At 45.0% G+C, this 23,507-nt stretch overlaps 1 protein-coding gene across 3 annotated transcripts in view; it reads left to right on the top strand.

The window, feature by feature from the left end:
* STAT1 (signal transducer and activator of transcription 1) overlaps positions 1-23,507 on the top strand; it is a 997,040-nt gene that overhangs the window by 519,269 nt on the left and 454,264 nt on the right. The gene's annotated exons all lie outside the window — the stretch shown is intronic.

Raw genomic sequence — 23,507 nt, 5'->3', positions numbered from 1 at the left:
AAATGTCTCTTCTCAAGACTAAATAAATTTATTTCTATTACTCTATTACTAAGATGGTTCATTCCCGTTATTAGTTTAGTTGCCCATCTTTGTACCTTTTCCAGCTCTAGGGCATTCTTTCTATGAATCAGTGCCCAGAACTGAACAGCATACTCCAAATGAGGCTGCACCAAAGCTTTATAAAGTGGTAATATTATATCCTTGTTCCAAAAGCCCATGCCTGTTTTAATGCATAATAATATTCTGTTGGCCTTAGAAGCAGCTGACTGACATTGTGTGCTGTTCTGTAGTCTATTATCGATGAGTACACCCAGATACTTCTCTATCAGCCGCTATCCTAGTGTAATTCCCTCTATGACATACTGTATGATGCATGCGGATTTTTAGAACCCAGGTGCATAACTTTACATTTATCCAGATTGAACCTCATTTGCCAAGTGGATGGCCAAACACTCAATGGGGGACAATTATTAAGATTGGCACTTTCCGACGAAAAAAACAAAAACAAACGCCTCCTGATACATGTCCCCCAATGTGTCTAAGTCAGCCTGTAACATCTGCATATCTTCTATAGACTGTACTTTACTACAAAGCTTGGTGTCATCTGCAAATACAAAAACAATGCAGTTAATTCCATCTTCAATATCATTAATAAACAAGTTAAACAAAAGGGGGCCCAGTACTGACCCTTGGGGTACACCACTTATGACCGGGGATTATTCAGAGTAGGAATCCTTAACCACCACTCTCTGGGTACGATTATTAAGCCGGTTTTCAATACAGTTACAGACTTAACTTTCCAAACAAATAGATCTTAACTTCAGACACCCATGAGGGACTGTGTCAAACGCTTTTGCAAAATCCAGGTACACGATATCCACAGCCGCCCCCCCCATCCAGGCTTCTACTCACCTCTTCATAAAAATCTATTACATTTGCCTTTTGCCAATCACTCAGCACAGTACCAATCACCAAAGAATCACTGAATATTTCATACAAGGGTAAAGGACTTCGTTCTCTATTCCCTCAGTCGCTATATTACAGTACATACTACATTGTTTGATTTGTCCTCTCTCCACATCCCCTCCACTCCTTCTAGGATTTTCTCCCCCAGCACAGTGGACCCCCTTTCATTCAGGTGCAGTTTATCTGTGGAAAACAGAACTGTACCCCAATAAAAAATCAGCTCATTGTTCTAAAAACCCAAACCCTTCTCCCTTAGGGCCCTATTCCACAGGAGCGATAATTGGCCGAATCGGCCCGATTCGGCCGATTATCGCTCGGTGGAATAGAAAAAACGATCAGCCGATGATCGTGTCATCGGCCTGTGATTGGCAGAGTGGCCTGTCAGGTGACAGGCCATTCTGAAGCTAGAGCGCGCGGGACCTGGGGGGGGAAGACGGAGCGGAGAAGTCTGCCAGGTATTGTATGGTGCAAGGGCTGCAAGGACATCGGTAACGATGTCCCTGCAGCCCTCGCTCAACGATCATCGGGCCGTGGAATAGGCCCAGTGAACAAGCGCCGATCTAGCAGATCGGCGCTCGTTTACATAGTTGATTGGGCCCTTCTCGGCCCATGGAGTAAACTCTGTTTTGAATCCAGCTTCTCTCTCCACCGGCTCCATTATATGCTTGGGCAGATTTCATTGTCCTCCCAAAGAATTGACAAGACAATGTAGCCTATGGAGCAGGTGGAGAGGCAAGTGGTAGTGGGCAGGGATGAGCGGGGCATTCCACACAGAATTTTCAGTGAAAATTACTCTGTGTGCATATACCCTTACACCACCACTCGAGCCATGCATTTAACTCCCTAAGTGCATGCAAAAGGACGCTGGTTGACCTCAGGGAGATCAACCAAAACACCGCAGAGACACCATCACGTGTCTCAACGTCAGTGTATTCTAGAACATTGCCCCCCTGGGAAATCGAATATGCAAAAGAACACTGCAGAGACACCATCACATGTCTCGACGTCAGTGAACTAGCCAGACCTTCCCTCCGGGAAGGAACAACCAAGCCAAAGCGTTCTCCAGTCAAGGAAACCACCTCAGCAAGGTATCCATCCACAGACAGCCGTTTCGGGGTTTTTGCCCCTCATCAGTGTGGAGTAGGTTTCTGGCTAGTGGGAGCAATGACTAGTAAGTGCATGCAAAAGGACGCTGGTTGACCTCAGGGAGATCAACCAAAACACCGCAGAGACACCATCACGTGTCTCAACGTCAGTGTATTCTAGAACATTGCCCCCTGGGAAATCGAATATGCAAAAGAACACTGCAGAGACACCATCACATGTCTCGACGTCAGTGAACTAGCCAGACCTTCCCTCCGGGAAGGAACAACCAAGCCAAAGCGTTCTCCAGTCAAGGAAACCACCTCAGCAAGGTATCCATCCACAGACAGCCGTTTTGGGGTTTTTGCCCCTCATCAGTGTGGAGTAGGTTTCTGGCTAGTGGGAGCAATGACTAGTAAGTGCATGCAAAAGGACGCTGGTTGACCTCAGGGAGATCAACCAAAACACCGCAGAGACACCATCACGTGTCTCAACGTCAGTGTATTCTAGAACATTGCCCCCTGGGAAATCGAATATGCAAAAGAACACTGCAGAGACACCATCACATGTTCACTGACGTCGAGACAATATAAGTTATACATGTTATATATCGTTTTAATCGTAACGACTTGAGGAACATGCATAACAAGTCCGTTTTACCCCAGGGCGAATGGTGTAAAAACACAGTTCCCCCAAATAAAAGAAATGCATTTTTTTTTTCAATTTCACCACACTTTGAATTTTTTTCTGGTTTTGTAGTATACTTAATGCAAAAATTCAGTCTGCAGTTGCAAAGTACAATTAGTGACGCAAAAAATAAGGGCTCATATGGGTTTCTAGGTGGAAAAATGCAAGTGCTATGGCCTTTTAAACACAAGGAGGAAAAACCGAAAACGCAAAAACGAAAATGGACCCCGTCCTTAAGGGGTTAAAGGGACGGTACCCAAGCCGCTCTTAGAGGGACGGTACCCAAGCCGCTCTTAAAGGGACAGTACCCAAGCCACTCTTAAAGGGGCGGTACCCTAGCAGCTCTTAAAGGGACTGTACCTAAGCCGTTCTTAAAGAGATGGTACCCATGTTGCTGTGTAAGGGGAATTACATAAGTCGCTCTTAAAGGGACGGTACCCAAGTCGCTCTTAAAGGGACGGTATCCAAGTCGCTCTATATGGGTCACTTTAAGAGCGACCCGGGTCCCTTTAAGAGCGACCTGGGTCCCATTAAAAGCGACCAGGGTCCCTTTAACCCTTTAAGGACCAAGCCCAAAATGACCCAGTGGACCAGGCCAAATTTTAAGAATTTGACCTGTTTCACTTTATCCATCAATAATGTCTAGATGCTTTTACATATCCTACTGATTCTGAGATTGTTTTCTCGTGACATATTCTACTTTATATTACTGGTAAATTTGAGTGGATATTTATAGCGAATACTTCAGCAGAAAATCACAAAATAATGTGAAAAATTGTGAAAATTTTCATTTTTCTAACTTTAAAATATTCTGCCTGTAAGGAAAATAGTTATACCACATAAATTAGACACTAAATAACATTAGCAATATGTCTACTTTATGTTGGCAGCATTTTTTAAACTTGCTTTCAGTTTTTTTAAAACACTAAAAAGCTTAAAAGTTTAGCAACAATTTCCCAAATTTTCGAGACAATTTCAAAATCAGATTTTGTTAGGGACCAGTTGAGGTTTGAAGTGAATTTAATGGGATTGTATGTAATAACCCCCCCACAAATCACCCCATTTCAGAAACTGCACCCCCTAAACTCTTCAAAATCACTCCCAAAAAGTTTTTTAACTCTTTAGTTGAGTCACAGAAATAAAAACTAAATGTGTAAGAATATTGAACATTTCAATTTTCTGTGCACAAATTATATTGTAATCCAATTTCTCTCATAATAGAAAACCTATTACCAGAGAAATGCACCACAAAATTTATTGCCCTTTTTCTGCAGTTTAGAGAAATACCCCACATGTGGACATAAAGTGCCAAGCGGGCGCTAGGAAAGCCTCCAAAGGGAAGGAGGGCTGTTTGGATTTTGAAAGCTGAATTTGGCCAGATTGGAGGACGGAGGCCATGTTGTCTTTACAAAGGCCCAGTGCTGCCAAAACAGTAGAAACCCCCCATATGGGCCCTATTGGTGGCCCTATTTTTTTGCACCAAAAAGTTAGTCTAGCCTTGATTTTTTTCATTTCCACAAGGGGTTAAAAAAGAAAAAACCCTGCTAGACATGTCGAGCAATTCCCCACGAGTACGGAAATACCCCACATGTGGACGTGAAATGCTGAATGGGCGCTAGGAAAGCCTCCAAAGGGAAGGAGCGCCGTTTGGATTTGGAAGCTGGATTTGGCCAGATTGGAGGACGGAGGCCATGTTGCCTTTACAAAGACCCAGTGCTGCCAAAGCAGTAGAAACCCCCCACAAGTGACCCCATTACGAAAACCTGCTAGACATGTCGATCAATTCCCCACGAGTACGGAAATACCCCATATGTGGACGTGAAATGCCAAGTGGGCGCTAGGAAAGCCTCCGGAGGGAAGGAGCGCCGTTTGGATTTTGGAAGCTTTATTTGGCCAGATTGGAGGACGGAGGCCATGTTGCCTTTAAGGCCCAGTGCTGCCAAAACAGTAGAAATCCCCACAAGTGACCCCATTATAGAAACTACACCCCTCAAGGAACGTAACAAGGGATATAGTTAGCTTATGGACCCCATTGGTGACCGGTACAAATGTGGAACAATGTGCCGTGAAAATGAAAAATTTTATATTTTAAACTAAAAAGTTAGTCTAGCCTCAAATTTTTCATTTTCACAAGGGGTTAAAAAAGAAAAAAACCTGCTAGACATGTCAAGCAATTCCCCACAAGTCCGGAAACACCCCACATGTGGACGTGAAATGCCAAGTGGGCGCTAGGAAAGCCTCCAAAGGGAAGGAGTGCCGTTTGGATTTTGAAAGCTGAATTTGGCCAGATTGGAGGACGGAGGCCATGTTGCCTTTACAAATGCCCAGTGCTGCCAAAACAGTAGAAACCCCCCACAAGTGACCCCATTATGGAAACTACACCCCTTAAGGAACATAACAAGTGTAGTGCGCATATGGACCCCACTGGTGGCAGGCACAATGTGGAACAATGGGTTGTAAAAATTAAAAAATGAATTTTTTCATTTTCCCAGCACATTGTTCCACCTATGTGCCTTCCACCAGTGGGGTCCATATGCTTACTACACCCCTTGTTAGATTCCTTGAGGGGTGTACTTTCCATAATGGGGTCACTTGTGGGTATTTTCCACTGTTTTGGCAGCACAGGTGCTTTGTAAAGTCAACATGGTGTCCGTCCTCCATTCTCACCAAATCCAGCTTCCAAAACAGTGCTCCTTCCCTTTGGAGGCTTTCCTTGCACCCGCTTGGCATTTTAAGTCCACATGTGGGGTATTTCCTTACTCGGGGGCAAATTCTCTACATGTTTAGTGGGTATTTTTTTCTTCTAACCCTCTGAGAAAATGAAAGATTCTAGGCTAGACCAACATTTTAGTATAAAAAATTAAATTTTTAAGACTAAAAGGTTGGTCTAGCCTGGAATCTTTCATTTTCACAAAGGATTAGAAGTGGGGTGGAGGGGGAATGAGCAGAGCAATTTCCGCCGAAGGGGGAAATACCCCACAAGTGGACATACATTACTACATGGACACAGGACAAGCCTCCAAAAGGACAGAGTGCCCTCTTCAGGCTGGAAAGGATGATTGAAGCCATGTTAAATTAACAAAGCCCCCAGGTTACCCGAACAGTAGATATGCCCCACAAGTGACCACATTATGGAAACAACATTCCTCAAGGAATTTAACAAGGGGTGTAGTGAGCATATGAACCCAACTTGTGGGGGGTATCCACTTTGCATATAGGTGTGGAAATGAATTTCTATGTGGGCACAGGACAAGCCTCCAAAAGGACAGAGTGCCCTTTTGAGGCCGGAATGCCGTTTTGAACCCTCATGCTACACGGACCTCACTGGTGACAGGCACATAGGTAGGGTTAAAAGAGAAAAATAAATTAGACATGCAGTTGGCTGACAGTTGCAGACATTCTAAGGAAAATAAATAGAAAAATGCCCAAGCAAAAGGACGCCATTACAGAAACTACACCACCCAAGAAATGTATTTTAGGAGGTGTAGGGTGCATGAGCATTTCATAAATATATTTTCCTGGACTGAATGTGCTGCAGTGGTTGAAAATTAGAAATGCCAATTTTCACACTGCTCAACTGTAAGGCCAGTATGACTCTCCACGTCGGTATTTGATGCCGTCATGGAAAGTCTGCCCTCCACTAAAGGGCCAGTTCACACTGAGTAAACACTGCGTTATTCCGTGGCGGACCTCTCCGCCGTGCTCAGTGTGCTGCTGTCAGTGAATGAGAGGGTGCTCGCTGGTCCGCTCCCTGTTCTCTCCGCTCAAACTAGCGTGTGCCCTCTCACTTACAGCAGCACACTGAGCACGGTGGGATTTACACTGTTTACTCATTGTGAACTGGCCCTAAGGGTGCTTTCACACCGAGCAAAATCGTTGGAATTCCACTGCGGAGGTCTCCACCATGGAATTCCACCTGCCCCAGTGTAAACCAGTGTGTCTATGGGAGGGCTTGCACGCCTCTGCTCAAAGAACTGACATGTAAATTCTTTGAGCGGAGACGCGCGAGCCCTCTCATACACACACACACTGTTTGACACTGAGGCAAGTGGAGCTCCGCTTTGGAATTCCCACGATTTTGCTCAGTGTGAACATGCCCAAATTATGCCGTGTATGTCCCTTCTAGAAAAAACAAAAACAAAATGTGGCTCTAATTGTAAGCCTATGTGTATTTGAGGTCTACATTAGGAGATAGACACGGCATTGGCTGACAGTTGAAACATAGAAGCTCAACTGTCAGGCCAGTATGACTTTCCACATCGCCATGTGATGCCCTCCACTAATTATGCCGTGTAAGGGTCTATTTACACAGAAAGATTATTTGACAGATTATCTGCCAAAGATTTTAAGCCAAAGCCAGGAATGGATTTGAAAGAGGAGAAATCTCAGACTTTCCTTTATGACCTGATCTCTGTTTATAGTCTGTTTCCAAAGCTGGAAACAGACTATAACCAGAGATCAGGTCATAAAGGAAAGCCTGAGATTTCGCCTCTTTCACATCCATTCCTATCTTTGGCAGATAATCTTTCCTTGTAAATGGACCCTATGTCCCCTATATAAAAAAAATAAAATAAAAATAAACCCTACATGTGGCCAGTAGAGATGAGCGAACTGTTCGGACTTTTGGTCCGATGGCATCGGCACTCTCTCGTCATGCCTGTGATCCCGGTTGCATAGTTGCGCTCCCGGGAATATGTGGCCAGGAATGTTGAATTCCCTGGAAATCCTGCCCGCATATTCGCGGGAGCGCAACTATGCAGCCGGGATCACAGGCATGACAAGAGAGCGGCCAAAAGTCCGACTGTCCGCTCATCTCTAGTGGCCAGTGACCTGAATTGGAAAGGACAAATTTGGGAATTTTGAAGATTGGCAATTAATACTCCATAGACGTATGGTACGTCTTGAAGCATTCTTTCATGCAGAGGCCAGGTTTATCAGGACAGGTATCACACTCATAACATGTTTCCTTTCTAAACCCCCTTTTGTAGCACACACAACACTTTTTCTGGCTTTTGCCCTTATTGCCAGTGTGTGGGACTTCACCAGGAAAGTGCTGTCCTGGCACGATACAGGGACCCCCAGTTGCAGCTGCAGAAGTACTAGGCCCTCCTCCTTCTCCTCCACAAAAAATCAGGGCCTTGACAACTGCCTCCTGAAACTGGAGGTATTTCCCAGGGTGGCCGGCACAATGGTAAAGTACAAAAGCGTTGTACATTGCCGTTTGGACCATGTGCACGGCTAACTTCTTGTACCAGATGTTTGTTTTTCGCAGAGCACTATATGGCTTGAGGACTTGATCTGAAAGATCAACTCCTCCCATATACCGATTGTAGTCCAAAATACAATCGGGTTTGAGTGCTACTGCGGTGGTACCGCGGACAGGGACAGGGGTCGTGCTAGGACCATGGATAGTAGTCAAAATAAGGACATCGTGTTTGTCCTTATATTTGACTAATACCAGGTTGTCGCTACAATGGGCCTTGAAGACACCCTGTCGCAGTACTTCTGCCACAGGGTGACTCGGGAGACCTCTCTGGTTTTTCCTCACAGTGCCGCAAGCTACAGTAGCTCGGGCTCTGAGGGATTTGAAAAGAGCGAGACTGGTATAAAAGTTATCCACGTAGAGGTGGTAACCTTTATCCAGTAGTGGGAACATCAGTTCCCACACAAGCTTCCCACTAACTCCCAGAGTGGGGGGACATTCTGGAGGTTGGATGTGGGTGTCCCTCCCTTCATAAACTCTTAATCTGTGAGTGTATCCTGAGGTACTCTCACAGAGTTTGTAGAGTTTGATGCCGTACCTTGCCGTACCATCCCGGGGGGTGGTGGGGGGGGTGCACCTTGCATTATCATTGTAATGCAGGAATTTAAGGATGGCCTCAAAGCGATGCCTTGTCATGGCCATCCGGTGTATTGGAGTGTTATTGGAGTGTTATATAAAATATCCACACTCCAATACTGCCTAATTCGGTGTTTTTTAACTAGCCCCATGTGCAGCAGAAGACCCCAAAGCATGGTAATTTCTGCTGCATCAACTGGGGTCCAGCTGTGGGATCCCGAAAAAAAAGAGGAGATGGGGTACTGAGCCAGAAACTGCTGGGCATACAAATTAGTTTGCACGACCATCAGATTTATCAGTTCTTCACGGAAAAAGAGTTTAAAAAAGTCTATTTCAGTGAAGCTCAAAATTGGGGGGGCTGGGGTCCAGATGGGCTCACTTTTATAGGGGGCTGGGGTGGAGATGGGGTCACTGGGGTGAAGATCGGGGTAGGCTGCCCGAGGCGTTCGCCTTGGACGCCTTTGGCGCCTTGGGGTCTCATCATCACTAAAAGATGAACAGGAGGAGGAGGAGGAAGTCGAAACAAGGAAAGTAGGATCTTCCTCTTCTCCTTCACTTGCTGTTTCGGTGTCAGAGGCAATAAGAGTATATGCTTTTTCAGCCGAATACAGACGATGGGCCATTTTTTTTTAAGATTTAGATATGGGGGATTATGTTAATCAGTAAACTTTATTTGTGTAGTGTGTGTGTTTTTTTACACTTTTAGGCTACAAACCCACTTGGCGGGTCTGCAGCGAGTCCCCTTGCTGCGTATTTGCAGCGAGACTCGCTGCAGATCCTGGCCCTATACTTTTAATGGCAGACACACACGCAGCAGGGATGTACATCCCTGCTGCGAGTTTGTCTGCAGCCCACCCCATTAACCCCCCGGCCGCCGGAGCTGATACTTTGCCTGATCCCGGCTCCGGCGGTTCCCGATGTCTTCAGCAAGCTGGTCCCAGGTGAAGTATATGCTCCAGCCAGCCACCCGCAGCCCCGGCTGCCCGATCGCCCCCCCCCGCAGCACCAATCGCACGCCACCCCCGCAGCACCGATCGCAGCCCCCCCCCGCAGCACCGATCGCCTGCACGCCCCCCTGCAGCCCCGGCCGCTCGATCACCCCCCCGGCAGCACCGAGCGCCCCCCTTTGGCGGAGGAACTGTCTGAGTGGGCAGAGAGTCAGGGGGAGAGGCTGGCAGTGATGTCAGTGAGTCACTGATCAGAACAAGAGAGACAGGAGCAGCAGCAGCAGAACTACTGTTGCTGTTGCACAGTCAGAAATTTCAGGGGATCAGCCAGGCAGCACACAGAGGACACTGCTGGCTGATCACTCTGCACCATGCCACCAACGAGGCTGGCACAGATGTGGGGGGGGGGGGGGGGGGAAGCAACAGCGGGAGGGCACAGGGGAGAAAAGGAGGATGACAGGGGGGAGAAGAGGAGGATGACAGGGGGGGAAGGAGGATGATGGGGGGGGGGTAAAGAGGAGGATGACGGGGGGGGGTAAAGAGGAGGAAGACAGGGGGGGGGGAAGAGGAGAATGACAGGGGGGGAGGAAGAGGAGGATGACAGGGGGGGAGTAAGAGGAGGATGACAGGGGGGAGGAAGAGGAGGATGACGGGGGGGAGGAAGAGGAGGATGACAGGGGGAAAGGCTGACGGAGGATGAAGGGGGCGTATGTCACAGAGGGCAGATGGCACAGGGGCACAGATGGCACAAAGGTTGGAGCAGATGGCACAAGGGAGGAGGTGGGGGCGGATGTCACAAGAGAGGGGGCGGTGAGGGGGCGGATCACAAGCAGGGGGAGTGGTAGCAGAACAGAGTGTGCTGCTAACACGATCTTCCTGCTGAGGGCATCAGGCAGCAACGGGGCAGTACCGGCGGAGAAATGGGGCATACGGGACTCGCGTACACCCTCTCCGCTCGCCGATCCTGACAAAAAGGAGGGCGAGCAGGGAAGGATCAATATTATAGATTGCCCGCCTCGCCTGTGATTGGCCGGTTACCGGCAAACAGCCAATCCGGGCGATCGGGGGGCGGGGGTCACGTGGGACACGGCCCCAGGCATAACCGTGATTGGTGCTGTCTCACGGTTTATCAACGTCATATCGGCCCACAATGCATCAGAATCGCTGTGATTGGCTGCCCTTAATTTGACAGCCAATCATAGCGATCGTGATGGCGTGGGGGACGCAATTCTGCGGCTGCAGGTAAGCAAAAGGTAGCTTCTGATATAATCAGCAGCCATCTTTACTTTATATGGTCGCATTAACCCCTGCAGCCGCGGAATGCCCTGGGCGTACAGTTACGCCCTAGGTCGTCTGGGGACAGACTTCCATGGCGTAACTATACGCCCAGGGTCGTCTAGGGGTTAAGAGCGACCTGGGTCCCTTTAAGAGCGACCCGAGTCCCTTTAAGAGCGACCCGGGTCCCTTTAAGAGCTAAATGGGTCCCTTTAAGAGCTACCTGGGTCCCTCTAAGAGCGACCTGGGTCCCTCTAAGAGCGACCTGGGTCCCTCTAAAAGCGACCCGGGTCCCTTTAAGAGCGACCCGGGTCCCTTTAAGAGCGACCCGGGTCCCTTTAAGAGCGACCCGGATCCCTTTAACCCTTTGAGGACCAGGCCCAAAATGACCCAGTGGACCGCACAAATTTTGATCTTAGTGTTTTCGTTTTTCCCTTCTCCCCTTCTAAGAGCTCTAGCACTCTCAGTTTTCTATCTACAAGCCATGTAAGTGCTTGTTTGTTACAGGAATAGTTGTACTTTGTAATGGCGTCATTCATTTTACCATAACATGTATGATGGAATTCCAAATATATTATTTATGAAGATATAAATAGGTGAAATCGTAAAAAATAATGCAATATGGTAACGTTTGGGGGGTTCCTGTGTCTACATAATGCACTATATGGTAACAGCGACATGATACTATTACTCTATAGGTCAGCCTGAACACAACCATATGCAGGTTACACAGATTCTCTAATGTTATACATGTATTTTTTTTATGAAATCCTTTTTTTTGGCAATTAAATATTAATAAAGAGCAACCTGGGTCCTTTTAATAAGCGAAATGTGCCCCTTTATGAGCAAAATGGGTCCCTTTAAGAGCGAAATATGTCCCTTTAAGAGCAAAATGGGTCCTTCTAAGAGCGACCTGGGTCCCTTTAAGAGAGACCTGGGTCCCTTTAAGAGCAAAATGGGTCCCATTAAGCGTGAAATTGGTCCCTTTGGGAGTGAAATTTGTCCCTTTAAGAGCGACCTGGGTCCCTTTAAGAGCGATCTGGGTCCCTTTTTAGAGTGAAATGGGTCCCATTAAGCGCAACCTGGGTCCCATTAAGCGCAACCTGGGTCCCTTTAAGAGCGACCTGGGTCCCTTTAAGGGCGACCTGGGTCCCTTTAAGGGCGAAATGGCTCCCTTTAAGAGCACCTGGGTTCCTTTAAGAGTGAACTTGGTCTCTTTAAGAGCAACCTGGGTCCCTTTAAGAGCGAAATATGTCCCTTTAAGAGCAAAATGGGTCCTTTTAAGAGTGACCTGTGTCCCTTTAAGAGAGACCTGGGTCCCTTTAAGAGCAAAATGGGTCCCATTAAGCGTGAAATTGGTCCCTTTGGGAGTGAAATTTGTCCCTTTAAGAGCGACCTGGGTCCCTTTAAGAGCGATCTGGGTCCCTTTTTAGAGTGAAATGGGTCCCATTAAGCGCAACCTGGGTCCCATTAAGCGCAACCTGGGTCCCTTTAAGAGCGACCTGGGTCCCTTTAAGGGCGACCTGGGTCCCTTTAAGGGCGAAATGGCTCCCTTTAAGAGCACCTGGGTTCCTTTAAGAGTGAACTTGGTCTCTTTAAGAGCAACCTGGGTCCCTTTAAGAGCGAAATATGTCCCTTTAAGAGCAAAATGTGTCCCTTTAAGAGAGACCTGGGTCCCTTTAACCTCTTAACGACATAGGGCGTATATTTACGCCCTGATGCCGTTAGGGACGTTCAGAGCGGGGCCGCGCTCTGAGCCGCGGCGGTCCCGGGTGCCGCTTGTAGCCCGGGACCGCAGGTATTAGCGGGCACGGTCCGATTGCCATGCCTGCTAATACAGTAATCAGATGCAGCTGTCAAAGTAAGAGCGAAATTGGTCCCTTTACGAATGAAATTGGTCCCTTTAAGAGTGAAATTGGTCACTTTAAGAGCGATCTGGATCCCTTTAAGAGGGACTTGGGTCTCTTTAAGAGCGAAATTGGTCCCTTTAAGAGCGAACTGGGTTTCTTTAGGAGGGACTTGGGTCCCTTTAAGAGCGACCTGGGTCCCAGGGACCCAGGTCGCTCTTAAAGGGACCCAGGTCGCTCCCAAACTGACTCATGTCACTCTCAAAGGGACGGGAGCCAAGTTGCTCTTAAAGGGATGGGACCCAAGTCACTCTTAAAGGGACGGCACCCAGGATTAAAGTTTCTCTTAAAAGAAGGTCACTGGTAAAGGGGCGCTCTTTTCAAGCACTATGTATTTCCCTGGAAATGCAAATCTACTACCACTACCACTACCCTTCAATTACATCCATCTGGGTAAGTTCAATACTGGTAGTTAAGTGTTGTCTGTGCTTACTGCCATACTGGGCAGAAGTACAAGGTTTTGGAACGGGGACCTTTTGCAGTAAGCAACTGATGACAAACAAGTGCTGTATACTGCAACCTTGACAATTTAGTATGGATTTGAATCCCAGGGTTGGTCACAATGTACCTGGCCCAGAGAATCTACAGTGCACATGGCTATGTAAAGTGCATAAAGGTGTGTAGTGTGCCAGCATTAGACAGATCATGCTGACACATCACAGTGCACAAACTGTGGTGTCAACGCAATTTGTTTAAGAATGGCTACATCTGTAGGTAGGTATTTACTTAGTAGCTATTTATCCCCCAATTAAAGGTGTTATCCAGCACTATAAAACATGGCCACTTTCCCCCCTCTCTTGTCTCCAGTTCAGGTGTGGTTTGCATTTAAGCTCCATTTACTTCAATGGAACTGAGTTTGAAACCCCACCGAAACTGGAGACAAGAGAGGGCGAAAAGTGGCCATGTTTTTGTAGCGCTGGATAACCCCTTTAATGTAGTAATAAAGGAATAAATGAAGTCTTGGCGGTCAGAGCTCCAGTGGCCAGCTTGTTAACTTCTATGCATAAGATAAGCATAACAAGCTCAGATAGGAATATCACTTTAAGTATCTGCTCCCGGTCGGTAACAGCCCCCCCCCCCCCAATTATGTAAATGCCGCCTAAATCCTCTAGTAGGTGGTTAACACCCTACCCCTAAATAAGTATGTGCTTACCTCAAGATGCCTCTAATAGTTAACCACTAGAGATGCGCAAACCGGGTTCCGGTTCGAGTCCATCCGAACCCGAACGATCAGCATTTGATTAGCTGGGGCTGCTGAACTTGGATAAAACTCTGAGGTTGTTTGGAAAACATGGATTCAGCCAATGACTATATCCATGCTTTCCACATAGCCTTAGGGCTTTATCCAAGTTCAGCAGCCACAGCTCGAGGTTCGCTCATCTCTATTAACTACCTTCTTATTAAGTACTTGCCCCACCCAAAATGTCATTTGTAGTTAACCCCCTTCCAATTAAGTACCAGATAAAATATATATACATATATATATATATATATATATATATATATATATATATATATATATATGCATGCAGAGAATCCACAGCACTCCAGCATAGTGAAAAAGCTCAATAAGCTGTGTTTATTCAGTCAATTCATAGTGCAACACTCCAAACGCTGTTTGGAGTGTTGAACTATGAATTGACTGAATAAACACAGCTTATTGAGCTTTTTCACTACGCTGGAGTGCTGTGGATTCTCTGCATATATACTCACTACAATCTTTGGTCTGGATCAAGATCTGCTGGCACCACCATTACCACATTGAAGCAGTGCTGCTTCTTCTCTTTTGCTATATATATATATATATATATATATATATATATATATATATATATATATATATATATATCCTGCTGCTTCAGCACTGAGACCTTCCTCTTTTCTTTCTTGCTGTTTCTGCTGGAGCAGCGCAGCCCTTCTACTTCAGGTGGCTTGTGATGGCATGATGTCATCACATACAGCCCACAAGAAAAGATGTGTGCCATTCTGATGTCCTGCAGCGAGGGGTTTCCCGATTCTGTATGTTTGTTGCACAAATAGGCTAGGAAATGTACATACAGGAGCAGGGGTTCACCTTCGGAACCTCTGCTCCTGTACAATAGCGAGTAGGCATGGTGATGTTGCTCACTTTAAATTCTTTGGTGGGGCAGAATTAAGAATTTTTAAGAATTTTGCACCCTTGGCACACACACCTGCAGGGACCTAATCTATGAATGAGCTGTCAGATTCTGACAGCTCATTCATTCTCTATAATATATTACAGCACTGATCATGAGCTGTAATGTATTATAAATGTAACTGCAAAGTAAAAGTAAAACACAAACACATACATACATACATAAAAAAATAAATTAATATACACATTCCCCATCCCCCTTTATAAATGATCCCCTATAAATGAATATGCAAAGAAGGAGCCCGTGGAGCCTCATTGAAGAGTCTCAAAACACAGGACTAGCCACATATCCCTTCAGGAAGGACCCAGCCAAGGGGCAGCTCCTGTTAGGAAACCACCAAACCCACCATATTAAGTGGCCCTATAAGTCAATGTAATGACAAGGGATAAACCAAGGCTAGGTAACCATCCACATACAGCTGTTTTGGGGTGTTGCCCCTCATCAGTGTGGAGCAGGATTCTGGCTTAGTGGGAGCAATGCCTAGTAGAGCCATAAGAGAAACAGATCGCTGAACTCAGGGAGACCAGCCAAACGACGCACTGCCGGCTGCTAGTGAAAGCGCTCAATGCAGTGAAGTCCTAGGTGTATAAATGAGATACTTATATTTGGTATTGCCGCGTTTGTAATGACCCCGTCTATTAACCTGTTACATTAATTATCCTGCCTGATTAACGCCGCAAAAAAATGAATAAAAAACGAATCAAAATTACAATTTTTTGTTAATCCCACCCCCTAAAAAATATAGAGAAAATCAAAACATCACATGTACCCAAAAGGTGTACCTCTAAAAACGTCAGCTTATGCCACAAATAAAAAGTCCTCACATAACTCAATTGACGAAAAAATTTAAATATTGCTGCTCTTACAATATGCAAGACACAAACAGTATTTATAGTATAAATGCCATAAACTATTACAAAAGCTACAGTATATAAAATGGATATTACCGTAACCGCACTGACCTGACGAATAACGATAACATGTCATATGTAACGTATAGTAAACCGCGTACAAAAAAATGGTGAAAAACTGCTGCTAAATTGTGTTTTTTATTCATACCACCGCATAAAAAAGGTTATAAAAAATGATTAGGGTGTCATATGTCCCCCAGAATGGTAACGATGGAAACGTCAACCTGTCTTACACAAATATTTTCGCACCCCAAGGCCTCTGTGACATGGTGTAATGGCTAAAAAAAACCCTGAAATAAAAAAAAAAGGCCCCAAAATTTCCCAGGTCTCTTTCATGTCTGCGGCCTGTGGTTGAATCAGTTGACGCACTGTGGCCACATGTGGGGGATTTCTAGAAACATTGAAATAAGGGCAATCAATAGTTAGTGTATTTCTCCGTTAGTATTTGCTGTGTAAGAGGAAAACAATTATTAAAATAGAATATCTGCCAAAATAATGAGCATTTTAAATTTCCCCTCCAACTTGCTTAAATTTCTGCAAAACACCTAAAGGGTTAATAAACTTATGAAATGTTACTTTGAATACTTTGAGGGATGCAGTTTTTACAGTGGAGGGATTTATGGGAGTAACTAATATGCAGGCCCCACAAATCCACTTCAGAACTGAACTGGTCCCTAATAAAATCAGAGCTGAAATTTTCATGTACATTTGAAAAATCGCTGCAAAATTTGGAAAGCCCTCTAACATCCTAACAAGTAAAAGGGCGTTCACCAAATTACGTCACCATAAAGTAGACATGTTGTAGATGTCGCAGCAGGGCTATTCCATCCAAACTGAACCTTTCATAACACCCGTAACACCTAGTTAAACCTAGTAAACCTGCAATTTAAACACTAAAGTTATAAATATACATTAGGAGTCTTAGGGTGCGTTCACACCTACAGGATCTGCAGCAGATTTGATGCTGTGTTCAGTTATTTAAATGAAATCTGCTGCAGAAAATCAGCTGCAGATCCTGTAGGTGTGAACGCACCATTAATGTATATTTATAACTCTTGTGGTTAAATTGCATTTTTTTTTTTAATTAGCTGTTAAATAAAATGTTTAACTAGGTGTTACAAAAGGTTCAGTTCTGATGGAATGGTCCAGCCATAATAAGTTTATATGGCATGACTATCTTTCTTAGGAAAGGAGTTTTGAATATAAAGAAATGTAAATTTTTCAAATTTTTGCGCAAATGTGATTTTTACAAAAAACTACTGAGTGTATCAACCAAAGTATACCACAAACTTAAAGAGGAATATGTCATGAAAAAAACAATCTCAGAATAACCGCGATAGTTAAAAGCACCGCAGAGTGAAGTTGGATAAAGCCCTAAGACTATGTGGAAAACATGGATATTGTCATTGGCTGTATCCATGTTTTCCAGACAACCTTAGTGCTTTATCCCGGCGTGAGCCCTCTCTGCAGCCCGCGCTCCCCGGTTGCTATGTGCAGCCAGGGACCGCAGGTATTAGCGGCTGGCTAATTAACTTTTCAAATGCAGCTGTCAAAGCTGACAGCTGCATTTGAATAGTGTATGTGCCCCCTATCCCTGGTGTCTAGTGGAAGATCTCCCCCCCCCCCCACGATGCGATCGCGGAGGGGAGATCCGTTGTAGTGAGCCGGCCGGGGCTGGTGCTGATCCCGGCTCGCCAATCCATTCAAATGGTCTGCAGCAGACCATTATAATAGAGCACCGATCTGATAGATCGGTGCTCTGTTATATACACAGCATTGATCTCAATGGGAGATTAGTGCTGTGTATATAGAAGTCCCCCACGGAGCTTCTAATTACTGTATGTGAAAACAAAATAAAGTGTTTTTATTAATAAATAACCCCTTCCCCTAATAAAAGTCCAAATCACCCCCCTTTTCCCATTTTATAAATAAAAATAAATAAACAAAAATGTTCGATATTGCTGCGTGCATAATCGCCCAAAATATTAATTTATTTTATTCATGATGCCTCACGGTAAACAGCTCAAATGCAAAAAAATTCCAAAGTGCAAAATTTCACATTTTTTGTTGCATCAAATCCAGAAAAATTTTAATAAAAAGCTATCAAAAAAGTTGGATATGCGCAATCAAGGTACCGAAAGAAAGTACAGATCATTGCACAAAAATTGACACCTCACACAACCCCATAGACCAAAGGATAAAAGCGTTATAAGCCTGGGAACAGAGCGATTTTAAGGAACGTTTATTTTCTGTAAAAGGTTTTATTTTGTTATGAGCCATCAATTAATATAAATGTTATACATGTCACATATCATTTTAATCGTACTAACTTGAGGAACATACATAACATGTCAGTTTTTCCATAGGACACACGGCGTAAAAACGAAGCCCCCCCCCCCCCCCCCCAAAAAAAAAAAAAAAAAAAAAGAAAAAGAATTGCGTTTTTTTTTTCCAATTTCACTGCACATATAATTTTTTTCTCGTTTCGCAGAAGAATTGCTGGAAGAAGAATACGGATTACAATATAGTGCTTTTTCAAGCACTATAATTATCATTAGGGTAGGGTATTGGAAATGCAATGGATATTTAGTAGCATTTATTGTAGCAGTAAATGCTACAACTTGTGGTAGTAGTACAACTTGTAATCTGATTCCTGCGCTACCTACAACTTAGTGGGATGGGGGAGGGAAGTAAAAGATGTGCAGGAAGAGAAGGAAAGACAACTAAAACAGAATTTGCAGAATGAAAATCTGTTGAAGGGCAAAAGTGTTGGATTGAAAAATTGGATTTGCAACAATTGTTTTTTAATACATGTCATTTATCAACTAGATTTGCATTTCCAGAGAAATACATAGTGCTTGAAAAGAGCGCCCCTTTACCAGTGACTTCCAGAGCGCCCCTTTAATAGTGACTTCCTTTAAGAGAAACTTTAACCCTGGGTCCCGTCCCTTTAAGAGCGAGATGGGTCCCGTCCCTTTAAGAGCAACATGGGTCCCTTTAAGAGCAACCTGGGTCCCTTCGCTCTTAAAGGGACCCAGGTCGCTCTTAAAGGGACCCAGTTCGCTCTTAAAGGGACCCAGTTCGCTCTTAAAGGGACTCAGGTCGCTGTTAAAGGGACCCAGGTTGCTCTTAAAGGGACCCAGGTTGCTCTTAAAGGGACCCAGGTCGCTCTTAAAGGGACCCAGTTCGCTCTTAAAGGGACCCAGTTCGCTCTTAACCTCTTAAGGACATAAGACGTATGCGTACGTCATATGTCCTCACTTGCACTTCAAAGCGGGGCCGCGCGGCGGCCCCGCTTTGAAGTGCCGTGATCCCGGGTGCCGCGAGTAGCCTGATCGCCGTGCCCGCTAATTAGCTAATCGGAGGCAGCTGTCAAAGTTGACAGCTGCCTCCGATTACCGGAGGCAACGTTTCCCTGGGGTCTAGTGGGGGAGATCGCTCCTCCGGGACCTTGTCCCGGAGGAGCGATCTCCGTTACTGATGCCGGCCGGGGACGCGTCCAAGATGGCGCCGTCCTCGGCTCGGCACTCGTTCATTTTCGGCTGCAGCAGCCGAAAGCAAACGAGTGCTGATCTCATGGATCTCTGCAGCATATCTATGCTGCAGAGATCTCAATGAGAGATCCAAGTGTATATACTAGAAGTTCCCCAGGGGGGCTTCTAGTATATGGGTAAAAAAAAAAAAAAAAAAGTGTTGTTAATAGTAAAAAGCCCCCTCCCCTAATAAAAGTCTGAATCACCCCCCTTTTCCCAGGTTTTAAATAAAAGTAAACAAATAAATAAATAAATAAACATGTTTGCTATCGCCGCATGCGTAATCACCCGAACTATTAATTAATCACATTCCTGATCTCGTACGGTAAACGGCGTCAGCGCAAAAAAATCCCAAAGTGCAAAATTGCGCATTTTTGGTCGCATCAAATCCAGAAAAAATGTAATATAAAGCGATCAAAAAGTCGTATATGCGCAATCAAGGTACCGATAGAAAGATCACATCATGGCGCAAAAAATGACACCTCGCACAGCCCCATAGACCAAAGGATAAAAGTGCTATAAGCCTGGGAATGGAGCGATTTTAAGGCACGTATATTGGTTAACAACGGTTTGAATTTTTTACAGGCCATCAAATACAATATAAGTTATACATGTTATATATCGTTTTAATCGTAACGACTTGAGGAACATGCATAACAAGTCAGTTTTACCACAGGGCGAATGGCGTAAAAACACATTTCCCCCAAATAAAAGAAATGCGGTTTTTTTTTTCAATTTCACCACACTTTGAATTTTTTTCTGGTTTCGCAGTGTACTTTATGCAAAAATTCAGCCTGTAATTGCAAAGTACAATTAATGACGCAAAAAATAAGGGGTCATGTGGGTTTCTAGGTGGAAAAATGCAAGTGCTATGACCTTTTAAACACAAGGAGGAAAAACCGAAAACGTAAAAACGAAAATGGGCCATGTCCTTAAAGGGTTAAAGGGACCCAGGTCGCTCTTAAAGGGACCCAGGTTGCTCTTAAAGGGACCCAGGTTGCTCTTAAAGGGACCCAGGTTGTTCTTAAAGGGACCCAGGTTGTTCTTAAAGGGACCCAGGTTGCTCTTAAAGGGACCCAGGTTGCTCTTAAAGGGACCCAGGTCGCTCTTAAAGGGACCCTGGTCGCTCTTAAAGGGACCATGGTCGCTAATAAAGGGACTCATTTCGCTCTTAAAGGGACCCAGATCGCTCTTAAAGGCACCCATTTTGCTCTTAAAGGGACCCTGGTCGCTCCTAAAGGGACCAAGGTCGCTCTTTAGAGCGGCCTGGGTCCCTTTAAGAGCGACCTGGTTCCCTTTAAGAGAGGTTTGGGTCCCTTTAAGAGTGACCTGGGTCCCGTCCCTTTAAGAGCGACTTGGGTCCCATCCCTTTAAGAGCGACTTGGGTCCCATCCCTTTAAGAGCGACTTGGGTCCCTTTTTAGAGTGACCTGGGTCCTTTTAAGAGCGACATGGCTCCCTTCCCTTTAACAGCGACTTGGGTCCCTTTAAGAGCAACATGGGTCCCTTTAAGAGCGGCTTGGGTCCCTTTAACAGCGACCTGGGTCCCGTCCCTTTAAGAGCGTCCTAGGTCCCTTTAAGAGCGACCTGGGTCCCTTCCCTTTAAGAGCGACATGGGTCCTTTTATGAGCGACTTGGATCCCGTCCCTTTTAAAGCGACATGGTTCCCTTCCCTTTAAGAGCGACTTGGGTCCCTTTAAGAGCGGCTCTGCTACCTACAATGGTAAAGATCATTGCTCGGTTACCATGACAATCTTACTCATGTCAGTGAGACAAAATTGTTAAGGACCTTCCATATATTACATCTTCTATTGGCCAATAGTGGAAATGTGACTGTGTTGATGGTGTGATGCATCGACTGACAAGACCTTAGAGTTCCTATTGGCTGCTATATTTAAGCTATTTACATATGTGCTGTGATTGGCTGTTAGCGTTTAGAGTGTGGCCGTTATTTCCAATGGGTCATTATTCTCTATGAGAAATTTGGGGTCTTTAAACGTAAATTTCTTAAAAATGACAACTCCAATCTAAACGAAAAATAGATAGCACACCGCACACTGCCGAGGGCTTCGAAATGCAGTTTGAACGTAGCCTGTGCGCAAAGCAGTTTGGGCTGTATTAATCGCAGAAAAATAGCTGGAAGAAACGGAAACGGAAGAAGAAGAATACGGATTACAATATCGCAGTGCTTCTCAATTCCAGTCCTCAGGCCTTAACATCAGGTCATGTTTTGAGGATTTCTTTAGTATTTTACAGGTGATATATTTATACTCAGTGCATCAGGTATTAGCACAGGTGTCCTTTGTATGGGATAGCCTCAAAACATGACCTGTTGGTGAGGCCTGAGGACTGGAATTGAGAAGCACTGCAATATAGTGCTTTTCAAGCACTATGATGACCATGCAAGAATGTAGTAAGTCCCGACAATACTGCAGGTTAATGTCCTGTCAACATTGGTAATTGCATAGGGGCTAGGTTTCAGCCGCATCTGTTTGCCTCAATGTGGGACAGTGGCCTAAGGCTATGTTTACACGTCTTTTTATGCAAAATAATGGCTGCTGTTTTTAAAATAATGGCCATAAATTATAGTGCTTGAAAAATTCTTCTTCCGTTTCTTCTTCCAGCCATTTTCTGCGCGTAATACAGCCCGAACCGCTTTGCGCACAGACTCGGTTCAAACTGCGTTTCAAAGCCCTCGGCAGTGTGAGGTGTGCTATTTCGTTTCGATCAGATTTGAAGTTTTTAAGAAATTTACGTTTAAAAACCCCTAATTTCCCATAGAAAATAATGGCCCATTGGAAATAATGGCCACACTCTAAATGCTAACAGCCAATCACAGCACATATGCAAATAGCTGAAATATAGCAGCCAATAGAAATTCTAAGGTCTTGTCAGACAATGTATCACAACATCCACACAGTCACATGTCCACTATTGGCCAATAGAAGATGGAAGGTCTTAAAAATTTTTGTCTCCCTGACATGAGTAAGGCTACGTTCACATCAGCGTTTGACCATCCGGAACCATTGTGTCTACCTTTTCCGTTTTGCAGTAAGCAAAACGGAAATTGTCGGATCCGTTAAAATCCCCATAGACTCCCATGATATATTAGTGTGCTCCGTTTGCCCTAATTGTGCTCCGTTTGCATGCAATCCGTTCAAGATCCGTTTTTTTGAATGGAAGCTTAAAAAAACGGATCACGAACGGCAAGTGCACTTCCGTTTTTTTTTTACATTGTAGTCAATGAGGACGGATCTAAAACGGAAGGTATTTCCGTTCACATCCGTTTTTTTCATCCGTTTTTGCACTGAGCATGCGCAGAAGCAGCATGAAATCAAAGAAGAAAAATAAACGGATAGAAAAACGGATGCTGACTGATGCAAACTGATGTACAAAAGTCAGGTTTTTTAAGCCAAAATACAAACGGACCATTAAAAAAAGATGAACATTTTGCAATCATCAGTTGCTCATCAGTTTATGCTCATCCGTTTAATTAATATAGACGGATTCGTTAGAAACAAAAAAAAACGCTAGTGTGGCTGAGCCCTAAAATTGTCATCGTAACCGAGCAATGATCTTTACCATTATAAGTAGCAGAGTTCAATCAGTAAAAATAGCAGAGCTGAGGCAGCCATGTAGCAGGGACGGTACCCAAGTCGCTCTTAAATGGACGGTACCTAAGTTGCTCTTAAAGGGACCCAAGTTGCTCTTAAAGGGACCCATGTCGCTCTTAAAGGGAACCAAGTCGCTCTTAAAGGGACCCATGTCGCTCTTAAAGGGACCCATGTCGCTCTTAAAGGGTCGGGACCCATGTCAATCTTAAAGGGACCCAAGTCGCTGCAAAAGGTACCGGACCCATATTGTTCTTAAAGGGACCCATGTCGCTCTTAAAGGAACCCAAGTCGCTCTTAAAGGGACCCATGTCGCTCTTAATGGGACGGGACCCAAGTCGCTCTTAAAGGGACCCAAGTCGCTCTTAACGGGATCCAGGTCATTCTTAAAGGGACCCAAGTCACTCTTAAAGGGACGGGACGCATGTTTCTCTTAAAGGGACCCAAGTCGCTCCAAAAGGTAAGGGACCCATGTCGCTCTTAAAGGGACCCAGGTCGCTATTAAAGGGAAGGGACCCAGGTCGCTATAAAAGGGATGGGACCCAAGTCGCTCTTAAAGGGAGGGGACCCAA

The sequence above is a fragment of the Dendropsophus ebraccatus genome, chromosome 9, assembly GCF_027789765.1.
Source record: "Dendropsophus ebraccatus isolate aDenEbr1 chromosome 9, aDenEbr1.pat, whole genome shotgun sequence".
NCBI lineage: Eukaryota > Metazoa > Chordata > Amphibia > Anura > Hylidae > Dendropsophus > Dendropsophus ebraccatus.
The sequence above is the reverse complement of the archived record's forward strand: the minus strand, read 5'-3'. Positions and strand labels throughout refer to the sequence as shown.